At 46.4% G+C, this 18,404-nt stretch overlaps 1 long non-coding RNA gene across 1 annotated transcript in view; it reads left to right on the top strand.

Moving 5' to 3' along the window:
• The first annotated feature begins 269 nt into the window (after positions 1-269).
• LOC147009832 (uncharacterized) overlaps positions 270-18,404 on the top strand; it is a 63,636-nt gene continuing 45,501 nt past the window's right edge. Inside the window, exon 1 of the long non-coding RNA XR_015052969.1 lies at positions 270-367. This is a non-coding gene — a long non-coding RNA (uncharacterized LOC147009832). The remainder of the gene's footprint in view (positions 368-18,404) is intronic.

Genomic DNA, 18,404 nt, shown 5'->3' on the forward strand with positions numbered 1-18,404 from the left:
GGGTTATATACAGAACCCGGTGATTAAAAACGAAAACATTGCCAATTGGTTGCGTTTTCTCGCTCCTGTAATCCCTTTAGAGAGGGATGGGGAAGTAGGGCAAGATTTGGAAGGAGGGGTATCCCGAGAGAACCTTCGAGAAAAGGTGCTGAAAGAAAGGTAAACTTGTACGGTGTCACTGCGTTAATTGGGCGGAATAGCAAGGACAGCGAGAGTGCAGGGAGAAGTCACATGGGGATCCGGGGAGTGTGCACGTGCAGGAGGGGGTGAGGAGGCGTGCCGAGAAGCATGGCCTAACGCACGGTGCGCAAGACATGTCTGGGACACAGCATTCGGGAGTCAACCTCATCAGCATGCGATAAATGGGGTAATCCACATTCACTGAATTTTTTTTTTTTTTTACCAGTTCTGCAGTTCTTGTGTTTTTGTGCCCCCTTCCTCCCCCACCCCCACTTCCACCATCAAATCACAAATGCTTTATGAGGGATAGGAGGAATTACATTTACCCTTCATTCCGAATCTTGACATTATGATCTGCCTTCTTTCATATTATGCAGCAAATGGTTGCAGGTCACATCATTTGCTGAGAGGCACATCTATGCCACTGATGCATTGCACTCTTTAGGTGACAGCAGGAATTTGGAATTTGATCAGGGTGCCGGCGAGAGCTCGCCTACTCTTCGAGAAGGACATTGTAGGATCTTTAATAGCCACCAACTAATGCTGGGAGACCAGTCCTGACAGGTTAATGCCAGTCTGAGGGATGAGGCACACTGACGCATCATCATGCCTGCAAAACATCAGGATAATAGTTTATAGCTGTACTGATTCAAACTAAGGCGAGACAGCTGTTTAGAGGTAAGTGCCCATACCTCTTGGTTAGCCTTCCAGTCCCATTATCCTTCCCCTTAGACATTTATACAGTTCACGTTTTATCTGCATCTGGTTTTTCATGTTTACTCTCTTGAGTTGTACAATCATAGTTTACCTTTCTGGTCGCTGTGCATTAGATTCTGTTCAACTTCTATGCAATGCAAGACAATTTTTAAATAAAAATTAATTGCCTGAGCTGATGGATTTATTCAAACAAACCTGACAATTTCTCGTTTTTGTAAAGCTGATGGAACCTTTTTTTGGGGCTCATGTACTTTTTGCAGAGATACAAAGTCGAGGCTCATGGAAGAGTAAGGCGACAGAGGGGTAGAAGGCAACATTCCAAAACTATTAGCATGCCATTCAAAAAGAAAGGATAAACTTTGCAGAATTGCAATAACTCTGATGCTTTTGCTCTTCGTCAGAAACAAATCACAAACAAAAGAAATTAGATGTGAAGTTTATTGCTTGGACGATACGAGGGGAAGAAAATCACAGAGCAGCGAATAAATTGGCAATGTCAGCAAAGCTTTTGCTTAATAAACCAAACACAATTTATTACTGACAAGCATTTCTAGCACTTTCTTTATTACCAACAAAAATGATGACCGAGTTGCGAACAACAACAACAACAAAAAAAGAGTGAATAGTTTTTTCATTGAAAAGGAAAGGTGAATGGAGAACAGCAGCAATAATAGCATTAAGCAACCTGCATCTTACTTCAGAAGATTAGGCTGAGGGTCAGGGTTCTTGTTGACCAGCAGCTGCTACCAACCTCTTTCCCCCGTAAGCCTATGCACTGTTTACGTTATATGTATTGAAATATTCTTAGATGACGTATCAGCCACTGACATGGTTGTATCTATAATAATAATGATAGTGTGTGTCAGTTAGTCATTGTTTGTGTGTGTCCTCCATAACTCCAAAACCATGAAACCCAGCAGCCTGAAACTTTGTGTGCATACCAAGGGAACTCCAAGGGAGTGCATGAGTGAAAATTGCGTGTTTGGATTAATTAAAACGCCACTTTTGAAGATAATTCATGGCCTTATTTAATTATCCTTTATCTAGGCTCAGCCCTGGTCAGCCCTCTGTCGTGGTGGTCGTATGGTAGCTTAGCTGCCAGGGTAGCTATCATTTCTTGAAGCACGACTGTGTCGCTGATGCAGTGCCCCTCTACCAGTACACACCCTGGAACTGGTGCTCATTTCGCTGACCTCAGAAGGATGACAGGCTGAGTCAACCCCCTGGTGTATTAATTCAGTAGCCGACAGGGCTTGAACTCAGGACCCAAGGATCCCAAACCACCACCCTAACCACTGAGCCAACACCCTCTGTCAGTTTGCAGGGGTCTTAATTCGCCATTTTGTTCGGCCTATTCAAACATGCCTTGATTTGGAAGCACGATCTACTCTCACAGACTAATTAAAGTATATAATCCAAATGTTTTATCTGATTTGAGAATCGGATCTGGTGGACTAAATAATTGTCGAAACCTGGAGTGAAATGTGAAAATTTTAACAAATTAGTAATTTTTATAACTAAGTATATTTATTTTAGCAAAGCATTAACCTTAATTTTTTCTACTGTTCGGACGATTATATTAAGTGAAGAAAAGATTCAGGAATGTGCAGAAAGTGGAACTTCATTTGGCGCAACGACATGCTCTTTAACCTGCTTTTGCAAGTCATAATGATACAGTCGACAGGGGTCCTTTTTTTCGCAATTACGTATGCAGTTTTCCTTTTACCATTTTGTGCGATGTGCTTTCATGACAAAATATATATATATATATATATATATATATATATATATATATATATATATATATATATATATATATATATATATATATATATATATATATATATATATATATATATATATATATATATATATATATATATATATATGCCTGGTGTTGGCGCAGTGGTTAGGGCAGCGGCTTGGGATCCAAAAGGTCCTGAGTTCAAGCCCCGTTGAGCCACTGAATTAATACACCAGGGGGTTGACTCAGCCTGTCATCCTTCCGAGGTCGGCGAAATGAGTACCAGTATACTGGGCCGGTGTATACCCCGGTTAAAATAGGTGTACCATATCCCTGTGTCGTAAGAGGCGACCAGGGTTGCGTCAGGAAGGGCATCCGGCGTAAAACATGTGCCAAATCTCTATGCGGATCATACGGATGATCCGCTGTGGCGACCCCTAACGGGAGCAGCCGAAAGAAGAAGAAGAAGAAGATATATATAGTTGGCATTTGCTGAAAACGAAGAGGTACAGAGACAGCACACACGGATGGGGTGGGGTTTGTGCGTGCCAACATGTGAGGAGGTTGGAGGAACACATATGGGTGGGGGGGGGCATGTCGGCAGGCCTTTGCCAGGTAGATAGCATGGGTTTTAATTTTTAAATGCTCCTTTTCCCATTTTATATCAAACACAGATGTTCAAAATAAAATGTGGCTGTTTGGGTGTGATTTATTGCCCTGGTAATGCCCTTGTAGGCTGCCTACCTTCCACTTACACTCCCTTCCCTTGCCCTGATGCTGCTGCTTCCTCCCCTCACACTGCCTTCCCACTCCCTCCCCTCATGCTGCCTTCCCTTTCCATCCCCTCACGCTGCCCTCCCATTCTCTTCCCTCGTGCTCCTTCCTTCCCCTCACGCTGTCTCCCCTCCCACCCCTCACACTTACTCCCCTCCCCTCATCCGCCTTCCTCCCAAACCCCCTCCTCCACCATACAACTCTCTGGAGGTCGAGGAGAGGAAGGGGTGACAAAGAATGTGCGATTTGGACAAAATAAAGTTTTTGTTTTTTTAGCAGTCAGAACTCACACGTTCTTTTAGCAGAATGTATTTAATTTTGTTCAATCCTGGACCAATGATGCATAATGGGACCATCCCCCCCCCCGCCCCCACACTTTCCCTCAAATCCCTCTATCCAGCACTTGTCCAGAACATCCCCTTGTCATTTACGCGAGAAAAATACAAATGAAAGACTGAAGCAAAGGAGGAGTGTAATAGCCACGGCAAAGATGTTCAAATATTTGGCTATCGATGCATACTTGGCGGCAAACACCGGGTCATTCATTTGACGGCTGTCACGAGACTGTTGGAACAAGGTGCGGGTGAGGAGAGAGAGAGAGGAAGAGAGGAAGAGAGGAAGAGAGGAAGAGAGGAAGAGAGAGAGAGAGAGAGAGAGAGAGAGAGAGAGAAAGAGAAAGAGAAAGAGAAAGAGAAAGAGAAAGAGAAAGAGAAAGAGAAAGAGAAAGAGAGAAAGAGAGAAAGAAAAAATATATCATGTTAACAAATTCAAACTTTTGTGAAAATTTTAAAAACATATTTATCATGTAGCACTGGGTTGTCCAACAAACAGCCTGGTCCACCAAAGTTTTTGGTGTGGCCTGCCAACCTTTTATAACTTGTGCTGATTGGTTGTAGAGCATATAATTTACACATTTTATATGTATGTTCAGGATGTATAGCAGGAGACAGAAGAAGAAGACAGACTTGTTCTTTGTGGATTATGCGGTTTTGCTGTGTGAGGCATAATCCGTGGCTGATGCTCAAAATTACAGCCAGGAGGTAAGATTGGAACACATATTGTTGCGGACTCGGGTCGGGGCGAAAAGACCATGGGGGGGGGGGGAGGGAAGGAAAGCTACCTTTGGTCCCCACCAGACTTTCCGGAATCGCAAGCCGTCACACATGGATAACTCTGTGACACGGCAGGTCGCTAATCGACCGTGAATGCCAATAACTCAACCATTACATGTGACTTAGGGTCCTCCATCTAATGGAAACCGGTGACCGAAAATTGTCACGTAATCTAATTACCGGGAGACACGCCCTCATTATGCCTTGTTCAAACTGGATCACCTGGCCGGATCAGATGCAGCCGAGCGTAACTGCCAAGAACGTACCGGCTAGAAAACAGATCGTTGGGGGATAACGTCCCGGCTAAAGGCCCTGTCACACCTTGACGTTTTAGCCAGCGTATGGCAAGGTCTCAAAATGTATATAAAACGCTGGCGTACGCTGAACTGTTGATGTTTTTTCAAGTTTTGGGCATATAATAACGTGTTGGACGTATGCATAATGCATTAGTAACGTACACAGAACGTTTCCATCACATATAGATAACTTATACCAACGAATGCTGAGCGTGTTGTCGGCGTTCACAACCTATGCTCAACGATAGTCTAACTTATGTATAGCGCGGCAGCGTATCGCCGACGATCACGTGGCATAGGCTATCCATAGGCTGCGGCTCGACGATTCAAATCATAACCGCACTTCACATCGAAGTGTGAAGCTGCTGTCACACCTTGACGTTCTAGCCAGCATATGCCGACGTATGAAAAATTTGCCGAACCAAGCTGGCACACGTCGACTATGTTATGGGTAAGTTTTGTATACGTTAAGAGCACGCTGGCATACGTCGTAGTACGCTGAGTACGTCAAGAAAATTTCTCGACGCACTCGGCGTATGACACACGTTCCGCATACGCTGGCCATAAGTGTAGGCACGTTGCGCGATCGTTGACACACGTCGACACACGTTACTTATAAGTTACTCATAAGTCGAAACACGTCGAGGTAATGGTTAGCGTCAGTGTTTCAGACTCCCTGCTTTTTTAATTTTTTTTTTCTTCGGTATGACGGTGATGTTGACACTTCGATTTCTAGTGTCGTTATGATTTAAATCGTTGAGCGGCAGCCTATTAATTATATTATATTATAACCACACTAGAAATCGAAGTGTCAACATCACCGTCATACCGAAGAAAAAAAAAAAAAACAGGGAGTCTGGAACACTGACGCTAACCATTACCTCGATGTGTTTCGACTTATGAGTAACGTGTGTCAACGATCGCGTAACGTGCCTACAACACGTTACTCATAGGTTAGAAATATGTTTCGGGTACGCTAAACATTACCTCGACATGTTTCAACTTATGAGTAACTTACAAGTAACGTGTGTTAACGATCGCGTAATGTGCCTACAACTTATTCCCAGCGTTATGCGGAACGTGTGAGTCATACGCTGGCATACGTCGAAAAATTTCAAGCATGGAAAATTTGTCTAACAACTCGGCGTACTACGACGTATGCCAGCGTACTACGACGTATGCCAGCGTGCTCTTAACGTATACAAACTTACCCATAATGTATTTGACGTGTGCCAGCGTTTTAGCCAAATTTTTCATACATCAGGCATACGCTGGCTAAATCATCAAGGTGTGACAGGGCCTTAAGCTAGGATATGGGACCATGCTGGACCAATGAAGGAAAAGATGAAAACGAGCTGGGAACATTTCTACACAAATCATTTATTTACAATTAGTGAGGAAAGGTATGTGGCACAGTGAATGGGGTTTATTATTATGTACAGCAGAGATAGCAAGGAATTCGTGGGGTGCAACAAAAGGCAAGCAATTTACAAGAGCAGACACAGCAGACTTATCCCATTATATCTTCGATGATCTTAATTTAAGCTACAACAGGCGCCATCATTTACACACACACAAACCCGATGAAGATTAGTTCACCAGAAGTAAGGAGAGCAGATGAGAACTAATGGCCTCTCAATACCTGGCACGGTCAGCCAACCGTGTAACCCAGTACGTTTTGGGGGATGCTCCGCTTGAGTGATCCTACCTCAAGAGTCGACATGTTATCTCTTGCTTGATCACTTTGCCGGGGCTCGTGGAAATGCGTGCTCCGCACTGGTCCAGAAGAACGTCTGCAGCAAAACAACCCCGAGTGCAGATGGCAGCCAATGAGGTGTAGTGAAGAGAGCGTGGAGCAGAGAGGTGGAGAAATGGGTGCAGCAAACAGGCGGAGACAGTGTGAAGCAGGCAGGCGAGAGGGAGGAGAGAGAGAGAGAGAGAGCGGACGGCTTCGTGATCTGCCTTTTATAAGCCCCGGGCGAAGGGTGGGGCGACGACCCGAAGCGACGCGCCATCATCCGAATCCTGCCCTTCCATTGGATCCCAGCCCTGCCCTGCCAGGTTCCTGGGGCCGGAAGCCCCCTCATTTGCACATCCGACGTGACACGGACTGTGTTCTGGCAACTGGATGAGGGTCCTGTTGGTCCTGCATGTCCGTTCGGGGCACCCCCGGCAAGCTGCGGTTGGTGCTAGTAACTTGCCTGGCCCGTCCCTGTATCCACGCAGTCCGAGTGGCATGAGCCGCGCAGCACGCTCATTTGGTGGCAAATTGCATCGACACAGAGGTACGTGGAGGTGCGGGGTGATTTTTCCTGTGTGCGTGCGATGTTGGTTGTCGAGGTGGTGAGCTTTTGGCAAGTGAAGGTTGAGCAAGGTGAGATGCCATTATAAATCGGCGCGCAGATTCAAATGAAAGGGCGCACCATGCGCGTCCTGTACAGTTTTGGTCGAAAGTCTCTCAAAGAGTGGCTGCCTGGGTGCGGTTCCTGCTTCGATTTGTATCATGGATAAAAGGAAAGGGTTGGATGGAAATCAGGATTGAATGGACGATAAAGATATAATTAGACCGAGCTATAAGACCCACGCAACGCACTTCATCTCGTTAACCCATTAGACATGAGGGGAAGGTCTGACTACACAAAGACTGATGAAATAACTGCCTGGGAATCACTGTATGTTGGGTGCCATTGCCTTAGAGGCATGCAGTTTTGCAGAACTCCAACAATATATTGTTACGGTTGTGGGAGTGCAGGGAGGTGTCAATAGTTGCAAAGCATGCATGCCGATTTGTGACATTTGAGGCGTATAATGGAAGAAATGCCAGGTCAGCATGGAGAATGATCTTAATGGAAGAAATGCCATAACTATTTGCAGATATATATATATATATATATATATATATATATATATATATATATATATATATATATATATATATATATATTATACAGTATGTTCTGTTTCTGCTGCCACTACCTTTCCAGGGAGAGCATTCCATGCATTAACTACTCTCTGAGTCAAAGACCCTTGCCTTACTACTGTCATAACTCATCTTCTTTACTCTGAGGCTATGTCCCCTGGTCCCATCACTGTTTATTGTGCTGAATAACTCTTCTGCACTTATTTTTTTGTACCATTAATTGTCTTCAACATCTCTGTCATATCTCCTCATAACTGCCTTCTTTTGAATGTATTGTCGCGGCGCTGGCAGCCAAGGTTAATCCCCCCAACTAAATTTGTGGTGACGGGTGATTAATACCGCCAGCCCGGACGGTCGAGTGGTTATTTCCTCAATAGGAGGCGGACACGTTGATCCTCAGAGATCATCACGTTCGCGGGAAGGGTGGGGCACAATGGTGGTGTGACGGGGGCACAGAAATGGATGCACAAGGGGGTTTATACTCTAACCCCATGACAAATACACGTATACATTTACTTGAAATGAACAAATTTAATTAAAGCAGACATATTTACAACGGACAATAATCAAAAGGTAATGATAATAATGTGAAATAAATAAATCCTAAAGTTGAGGTGCCTCTACACACACCCTCGCAGCAGGAGCTTTCTTCAGGCAATTCGTGAGCGGGATTCAACGCCAAGGCTCAGAGACCCCGTGCAGCTGCTTCGTGCGTCTATCATCCTCACTGACCTGCTATTTGACATACACGAGGCTCATGACCCAAACAAGAGCCAAAGGCCAGTGTCTTGCTTCACCATGTGAGCCAAATCACCTCAACACGAATACAAGAATTGTGCCATCTTCTTCATGCGTTGAAGGAAAGCCAGCCGTAAAGCCTTGCTCTCACAGGCCATCTCCTAACCACGTTCTTTCTCGACCGCATGCATCCCTTACTACACAATCAACCCCTCTTCACACTGACATCATGCGTGCGCTCTCCCTATCTTTCAACTCTGACTGACATCACCCCGAACCACCGTTTCCTCCTCCGGCTTGCCCGCACGAAACATGGGAAGGTGGGGCCTCCGCCCGCTCAGCACGGTTGGCTCGCTTCTGACGTCACGCCCATCAATCATCAGTCTCGGGGGCGTGACTTCGCTTGCCGTCACCGTTTTAGGCGGGGCTTCTGCCTGCTCGGCACGTTTGGCTCGCTTGTAAATGCAAAAATGTAGGAATATGTTACAGGGGAGCAATCACATACTGGGGGAACTTATTCTTAATCCATATCTAATTAGCACCACATCACTCCATGTAACACATAACACTTAAGCTCACAGTTTCCCCACTTAATTTACATCGAAATGTGTCCTACACGTCCATGGACCAAACAACTCGATTCAATCCTAACCTTCCTATTAAATTCCTCCATCTACCCCCACAACCATAACAGTATAATAAATACCCTATCTCCTTCAGCTGCTCCTCAATAGCTGAGTCTAGCTCGGCCTGGAATCAAACCAGTTGCCCTGCGCTGAAGCCTCTCTATGGCAGCCATGTCCTTCCTAAGTTGTGGTGACATTCAACTGGCTAGATGATATTCTTATATGAAAAATCTGATGATAATGATGATGCTTTGTACGATAAGGACAGATAGTTCAATTGACAATTTACTTGCTTTTCGTTAACATCCATATTTCATTATAAACATGTCCATCTTGTTTTTTCACCTGAGGAACATTTAGCAAGGAGACCTTTAACACCATCTATATGACTTTGTACTGGTGAAATGCAATTCTTTCAGTTATCACAGATACCATGGGATACTTGAGGTGCAAATGAAATGGCAGTTTAAGTCTCTTCACAAAATGGCAAACTCTCTCGGACAATGCACATTCGTGCTTTCAGTTGGATTCAAATATCCCAGAAAATGAATCCAAAAAGAAATGGTCAGAAGTGATCATCCCATGACTGAGCAATGGTGCAATCCATAAAACCTTTTCTAAAAGCAAAAATACAACATTGATGCAGGAGTCATATACGTCACTCTTACCCTGATGGAAAAGACAGTGGCCACATAACCAATGAAGAATGCATTGAAAAAGATTAAGTTGAAGAGAGACCAGGCAAGGTAGTCAGTGGGGTGCTCAGGTGCAGGTTCAGGATTTTGTGCCATATTCACGGAGGTGTACGGATAGTAGGGGTGTGGTCTGTGGGGTTGCATGGGAGCTGCTGGATAGTCAGGGCATGATCTTTTGGGATGCATTTCCATTCCTGGAAGAAAAGGGTGGGGAGAGGTTTGCATGAAGCTCAGAGAATGATCTGTGATGTGTAACCTTGACGAACCATTCGATAAACCACATGATTCATCGGATAGGGTAACAACAGGGGATTAGTTTGTATTATAAGGACAGATAAAAATACAATATTATTTATAACTGAGCACTTTATATTTTGAAAAACCATTTATGGAATTATCATATGGAGAATCCTACACATTGAAAATCATATTCTATTTTAAATAACCTTTTGAAGCAGAATCCCAAGCCTGCTCACTCCAATCAATGTTCAGCATTAACTTTTTGATTTTAGAGAAAATAGATGTGGTGGTTTTTTTTTTCACTTGACAAATTGAAAAATAGGAGATCTATCTAGCAAGTGAACCTCATTTATCTCATCTTCATTTTAAAACTCCAAAATTTCATCAATAAATACAAAACAGACATAGCACTCGTTCAAGAGACCAAACTCGACAATGCTTCCAAATTCTCCCACATCTTCCCACACCACTCTCATCAGGAAGGATTGACCAAGCAATAGAGATCAAGGAGGGCTCCTTACCCTTATCTACAAAACACAATATTTTCCAACACAACTGCAGACATCCTCCAGCTGCTTCCTCATGACAATGCCACTAAAATCACCTCTCTAACCAAACACAACTACAGACATCCTCCACTGCTTCCTCATGACAATGCCACTGAAATCACCTCTACAACCAACACAACAAGGGACATCCTCCAGCTGCTTCCTAATGACAATCCCACTGAAATCACCTCTACAACCAGCACAACAAGGGACATCCTCCACTGCTTCCTCATGACAATGCCACTAAAATCAACTCTATAAAAAAATTGGGACAACTCACAGAAACATCACCAACATTTACATTCTCCCACCAAACTCATGCCCACCAGGATACCAAGTACAACTAACCAAAAGGCCAAAAAGTACAGGCCTAAAAGGCCATATTTTAAATTTCAATCCAAACTTCACAATAGCAACAAGAAAAAGAGCAATCAGAGATTCCAGACCCTCACCACGACTTCTTTTGAGTGGTGTGTTGTTATAGGTTTTAGTGTAATGTGGCTGCCAACCATGTGACCTATGATATCATATGTGTGAACCTTTATTTCCTCATGGACAGGCAGTCATACGTGTTACGTTTCACCTCAATTTGTTCAGCCACTTCAGCGAAAAAGATTTTTGAGGGTTTTTTTTTTATGAACAATATGGCTGCCGAATCACGTGACCAATGACGTAATGAATTCTTTTTTTTTTCTGTGGACCCTTTTATTCCGAGATGACCCTCAAAAATTTTCATACTGATCGGAGGACGTCACTTCCTGTGGTTTGCTTGAGGGGAAGCTCGACCAGAACAAAACAAGTGTTTTTTTGTGTGTTGTTTTGCATATTTTGTTATCGTGATTTGTTTCAGGGGCTGTGGAATTGTATTTATAAAGCTGTAATTGTGTTCGTAACAGTTTTAGCGGGTATTTGAGTTAGTTTATTGAAAGAAGCAGGGGAGGCCACGTGTTAAGTTTAGCATTAAGTCAGTTGGGGATGTATGCGGATAAAAAAGGGGATAAATAGAGACCGAAGGAGAAAGGAAGAGTGTGGTGTAGCCTGCGGGCATGCAGGGCGGGGCATGATGATGGGAGGAGGGGTCGTCGTGGTCATCGGGTCTGCAAGGGATATAAGGTGTGCGCGCCGCCTTATATCGGGATATAAGGTGTGCGGAAGCGGTCCTTCCGTCCCGGGTCAAGACCTACTGCCGGCATGGTGTTCGGTGCATAGCGTGCACGGTGACGCCCCGGGTCGAGTTTTGCGGCCGGGGCACAGAGATTCCAGTGACCCGGAGCGGGAGATGCTGCCGGAGTTAGACCTGCTTCCAATTGATCCGGAGATGACAAGATCAGTGGCAGGGGAGGTTGAAGTGATCGGGGCACTGATCGGGTGTCATCTCCGGATCAATTGGAAGCAGGTCTAACTCCGGCACACCTCCCCCAGGCAGACCTGAAGCAGATAAACCTTTCGAGGCATGATGATGGGAGGAGGGGTCGTCGTGGTCATCGGGTCTGCAAGGGATATAAGGTGTGTGCGCCGCCTGAGGCGTTGTAGTGATGCGTAGTCGCCCGGCTCGTGAGTGTGCTGAATACGTAATAAAGGAGAGCCGCGGGCAAAGTACGCCCGCGCTCGCGCTTGTGCAACACAGCCCGGCTCGACTGTTCCCCCGCTCGTGTCTGCCTGCTAAGCATCTTCTATCAGTACACCACAGTTGGCTGACGAGGATCTTCGGATCGGCGTGTGCAGGGCAGCAAATAACCCGTGCGGTTCCAGGCTACGGAGCCAAGGGTCTCGCCAGCACGAGCATGGCAGAAGGGCGGTGCACGGCGCACGAACGCGTGCCCGCCTTCGTCGGAATCGACTTCGGCCACGTCGAGTGGGCAACGGCCGCGCTCAGTGTTCGTTTTATTGAGGCACGACAGATTGGGGGAATGATTTCTGCAGAGCCACGGCTAAAGAACGAGGACACGCGGTTCGGCTCGAACGCGGCGTGGGACGTCGCACGAGCTCTGAAGAATGTCCGGGGTCTCGATGGTCGGGGCACAGCAGATGGTCCGGGGGTCAGCGCGATGTGCCAGGCGCGTACGGCCGCGCGCACGGTCTGCGGCGCGGGTCGTGGGCGAGCGTTGCAATGCAGTCACTCGGACGGCGGTCTGAGCACTCGAGGACGTCTACAGGGTGTGCGCCGAGAGTCATCGCCCATCATTACAGTCATAGATGGCGGTGTGCGAAGCGGTCCTTCCGTCCCGGGTCAAGACCTACTGCCGGCATGGTGTTCGGTGCATAGCGTGCACGGTGATGCCCCGGGTTGAGTTTTGCGGCCGGGGCACAGAGATTCCAGCGACCCGGAGCGGGAGATGCTGCCGGAGTTAGACCTGCTTCCAATTGATCCGGAGATGACAAGATCAGTGGCAGGGGAGGTTGAAGTGATCGGGGCACTGATCGGGTGTCGAATTGAGTCCACTCGTGCTGCCCGCGCATCGCGCGCGTACACCGGCGAAGCGGTTGCGCCGCTTGCAGCGCCCGACGTCTCGGTGCTTTACCGGGGGTGAAGCGCCCTACTCACGGTGTTTGTGGTGCGAGGGGAGGGGCCCGTCCTTTTGGGTCGGGACTGGCTGGCGCACCTCGGGCTGGATCTCCAGTTCGTACATCCAGGTGTGCCGGTGCTCTCTTCGATGCCTTCGTCGAGTACCGAGGGCGAGGTTCTGGCGGCGGGAGCCGCGTCGATGCAACGGGAGCGGCCGTTCGTTGCTGCCTGCGGCGGTGATGTACGGTTCGGGAGCGGCGAGAGCTGTATCAGCTCTCGCGATGAGTTCCCGCGCTTCGGCAGCGTTCGTGAGGCAATGCGCGCCGGTGTTGTTCGGGCAGCTTCAACAGGTTGCGGTGAGCCCGTGGCGTTAAAGGAAGTCGCGAGTCACAACATCGAGTCGACAACCAAGAGACGGACTCGTGATGTGGGTTGTGGGTTGCTGTTCATTGCATATTTGTTTTTCATTGCTCGAGTGATGCGGTTTAACGTTGTTGAGATAAATGCCAGCAGTTCCCGTGTGAGAGTGAGTTTGGTGGAGATCAATCGATGGGATTTGTATTATGATCAATGTGATGTGGGGGCTTTGAGAGAGGTGGGGGCGAATAAAGGGGGTTTATTGGCCTCCAGTTGCCCCAGGCCACGGGTGGTTGTTTTGTCAGGTGCTTGGATTTTATCAAAAGAACGCGCTGTACGGAAAAATGAGTTTGCAATGGTTCAAATGTTATTCCTATTGATTTATAACGAGCCTGTAGTTAAAATGTGGTTTAAATGGAATTGCTACCGTCTAACTGCCGTGTGGGTCTCGGAGATCGACTCGGAGCCGGGACTCGTGCGCTGGTCGGCGTTACCCCCACCTCTGCTTTCAGCGAGGTCAGACGTGCCTGGCGCCTGGGGCGTGGCTCTCTGGGTGCGCTCAAGGCCGTTTTGGCCATGCGGTGGAATCTCAACTGATTATGGTGCGTGGGGTGTTGGGGAGTGTTTGTTGCTTCCAGCCAAGGGTGCTGTTCAGCGCCCCCACCAAGGTCGGTTGGGTCTGGCGGTGGCGCCGCGGGTTCCAGACAGCGGAGGTCCGGCCTCGAAAGGTTTATCTGCTTCAGGTCTGCCTGGGGGAGGTGTGCCGGAGGGCCGGTGTGCTTGTGGGCCGGAGGCGTTTGATGGTGCCGGGGGAGGTTTGCTCGCTCGGGAGGTCGCCGCGACCTCGCCGAGGGCCATGTAAGCATGAGCCGCCTGGGGGCGTTTTCGCTGTGTAGTGCTGCTGTGCTTCTCCATTAGCTCGCTTCCACGCATTATACGATGTGATGTGCTGTTATACTTCGCTGTTTTCATTTTTTGTGCCTTGTCTACTATTATACCGTAGTCCTTCGTGCTATTTATGCTTATTATGATGGTGATCATTTAATAATCAGTTTTAGGAGGGAGGAGTGTGGTGTAGCCTGCGGGCATGCAGGGCAGGGCATGATGATGGGAGGAGGGGTCGTCGTGGTCATCGGGTCTGCAAGGGATATAAGGTGTGCGCGCCGCCTGAGGCGTTGTAGTGATGCGTAGTCGCCCGGCTCGTGAGTGTGCTGAATACGTAATAAAGGAGAGCCGCGGGCAAAGTACGCCCGCGCTCGCGCTTGTGCAACACAGCCCGGCTCGACTGTTCCCCCGCTCGTGTCTGCCTGCTAAGCATCTTCTATCAGTACACCACAAAGAGGAGTTCATAAAATGTGACAGTTGCTCAATGTGGGCCACGTCAACAATAGGGGAAGTGGAGGGTTCTGACTATTGCAGGAAGTGTGAGGAAATAGCCCACTTGAGGATGGTTATTACGAGGTTGAAGGAACGCATCGATAATTATTTGCAGCAAGTAACAGAATGTGAGAAATTTGTCGATAATAGTTGGTTACAGTTGTGGAGGGAGGTTGCTGAGGAAATTGGATGTGGTGAAGGTGCAGCAGGGGCTGGTAGTGGTGATGGTGCAGCGGGGGCAGGTGGTGGTGAAGGTGCAGTGGGGGTGGGCAGTGGTGGAGGTGCAGTAAATGTAGGCAGTGGAGGTGCAGTAAATGTAGGCAGTGGTGGTGCAGTGGGTGTAGGGAGTGGTGTATGTGCAGCAATAGAAATTGGTAGACATGAGGTATGGGAGATAGCTTTTGAGGATGATGAGACAATTAAATATGTAGATTCTTCATTCTACAGGAAGGATCGTAGACATAGAATTCTTTGCAGTTTTTAAGGAGCAGGAGTTCGGGACATTGAAGAAAGTGTGTGTGTGTGTGTGTGTGTGTGTGTGTGTGTGTGTGTGTGTGTGTGTGTGTGTGTGTGTGTGTGTGTGTGTGTGTGTGTGTGTGTGTGTGTGTGTGTGTGTGTGTGTGTGTGTGTGTGTGTGTGTGTGTGTGTGTGTGTGTGTGTGTGAAGGACAAATTGATTCCATTTTGGTGAAGATCCAGATCTGAGAATTTATTAAGTGATTCTTCTCCATTGAGAGATTGAGCCAAAATGATATATAGCATGATTTTTCAAAAAAAATGTATTGGGCCTGATATCTTCTTTTGGATCAGGCATTGCATGGCGGATGTAAGCGCTCTACCGAGTGCCCTTCTAGTTACCCTTGCCAGAGGAGAGAGGGCATTGCATTTGGGTCTGTTTGTTTGTTTGCTTGTTTGTCTGGTCTGCAATCTCTGATTTCTCTCTTTCTTGTTGGAGCTGTTTTGCTTTCCACCTATTGCCCCAATGTCACTACATTGCCTTTTTGTACCCTTTGTCACCTCACTCTGCCATGAACATAGATCTTGCAGTGTGTGTGTGTGTGTGTGTGTGTGTGTGTGTGTGTGTGTGTGTGTGTGTGTGTGTGTGTGTGTGTGTGTGTGTGTGTGTCACTCACAAAACGAATTACAGACTCGTTCCCATTAACATTTTCGTTCAATCTCAACAAAATTAAATTTTCATCATTATTCCTCTTTGTCATTCAAATAATGTAAATAGCAGAAGAAAATAAAAGAAAACACAGACATGCAAATAACCTTTATAAACTTTATAAATAAAAAGATAAAACAATAACAAAACCTTTTTCTTGGCTCAGCTAATTATGTTGATATCAATCACTGAATTGTTTTTCATTCAATCAAAATTCAATTAAATTCTCATAATTATTGCTCTTTTTCATTGAAAGAAAAGGTAAGTAAATAATTAGATGGAAGGAATTGAAAACAGAGACAAATAAATAAACTTTAAGATAAAATAAAAATGAAACCTTTTTCTTGGCTGAGTAAGGATGCAATGATTCTCCAACTCCTAATGTTCCCTCAATGTGTGGAGAGTGTAATATTGAACCTGTCAATCACATGTGGTCCGCCCACAGTCCTGGCTACTCCCTCTATCTCCTGCTTCCTCACAACCACCAAACCACATGTTTACTCACACACTTGTACTTGTAGTTTTCTGGCCATCTGTTTATTACCTTTGCAAATTCAGCAGAATCTTTGAAATTCCCCTTCTCCCATGTTCTCCGAACACATCACTCACCATTACTCGACTACCTCCAAACCTTTCCTGAATCTTCCCAATCTTCCCACACTTCTCAAGCCTCCTTTCCCTCCCCTATCAGCATCACTTCTCATTTTGTTGTGGTTGAGATTCCCCCCCCCCCCGCTTTTTCAATATAACCTTCATTCTGAATCGTGTAAAAATGTATCTTCTGATGCATACCCCTCTCCCTGCCAAATTATTCCTCTCCTTGCCTGTAAATTTGTAAATAAATCAAAAGTTAATATGATGGATTTTGCATCTCTTGCTCAATTGTATTTTGCAGATATCCCAGATATTGAACGCTGAAATTATCCAGAAGTTTGTCAGGAAATATTTTGAGGGCTGCCCAGGATGTTTACAAGGTCGAGACTTTCCACCATACTTGCCTGCGTTGACTTTTGGTTATTATTATTATGTTTCCTGTGGCATACCTTGCAAAATTCTTCAGAAGAGGGGAAATCTGAACCATCCGATAAAATACAGGTGCACAAATGTGGACTCACATTAACCACATGGAAAAGTAACTAATTGCACATTAGTAGTAGTCTACATATGAGGGTGAAATTTTTTTTCCAAGTTAAACATTTTTTTTGTATACATTGTCGAGGCTCATATAAGAGCTAACACACAGAACACATAACAAAGGAAGCAGGAGACGAGAGGGGCAAGACAGGGAAGCACAAAACAGTGGGGAAGAGAGACATTAGAAGATCTGTGGAAGAGAGAGGGATGGGGCGGGGAACATGGGGTATACAAGATGGACACGACAAGGGACTTTCAGGTCCTTAAATGACAGGGTTGGGAAGGAAAACAGCTCAGGAAGGAAAACAAGGAGTTTGAAAGAGGTGGGTATGGGGTGGATTAACATGGGAAAAAAGATAGTGGTTTTGGATGGTGGAAGACAAGAGATGTTGTTGAACAGTTATTTTGAAGACCTGGAGGGAAGAGTGGGATTGAAGAGAGTGTGTGGGAGTTTGTTGTAGAGGAGGGAAAAAAGAGGAATGGATGAGTGAAAGTTAGCTGTAATTCTTGATTTTGGTAGTTTTACCAGAAGGGGGTTGCCGACGGACCTTGAGCACCCTGCGGAAATATGGTGGGGGGGGAGGGGGGAGCTGATAACAGACAGAGCAGAGGGTGAGGCCAGGGAGGAGACGGGGGGAGGGGGACAGAAAGACCACCGACTTGCCTGCGGTGAGAGTCAGAGACCCAAAGACTCCACTTCATCGCAGGAGATACCAATGATCCTAAAAGCCTTGGTTTCCACAGTGTGAAGCCGAGTATGGTGTGAGGCAGGAGCACTCGCCCAGAGGGGGGAGCAGTACTCTAACAGGCTGTGGATGAAAGCTTTGTAAGTGGTTAGAAGTTCAGGTGTGCCAAGGAAGGACTTTGCATGACGGAGGATACCCAGTCGGTGACTGGCTTTGGAGGCCAGCTTGGAGATGTAGCTTTCCCAGGAAAGATCATGGCAGATAGTGAAACCCAAAAACTTCAATTAAAGGACTTCTTTCAGAGGATTGTTGAGAAAGTAGATGGGGGTGGGAGGGGTGGTTCCAGACTGTCCTTTCGGAGAAATATAGTAAGAGTGTAGGATTTGTCTGGATGGAAAGATATGTTGCAAGTGTTGGAGCAGCTTGTGATTTTATCCAGATCTGCAGAGAGTGAAGAAGCTGCGGCTTGCCGATCTGAGGGATGACAGATGGTATGGCAGAGGGTGGAGTCATCAGCAAAGAGATAAAGAGGATTTTCTCGAGAGTCGGAGAGATCATTGATGAAAACCAGAAAAAGAACAGTGCCCAGA

Source organism: Eptatretus burgeri, chromosome 17 (assembly GCF_056783735.1).
Source record: "Eptatretus burgeri isolate ZD-2024b chromosome 17, Ebu_testis_v1, whole genome shotgun sequence".
In the NCBI taxonomy this organism is placed as follows: domain Eukaryota; kingdom Metazoa; phylum Chordata; class Myxini; order Myxiniformes; family Myxinidae; genus Eptatretus; species Eptatretus burgeri.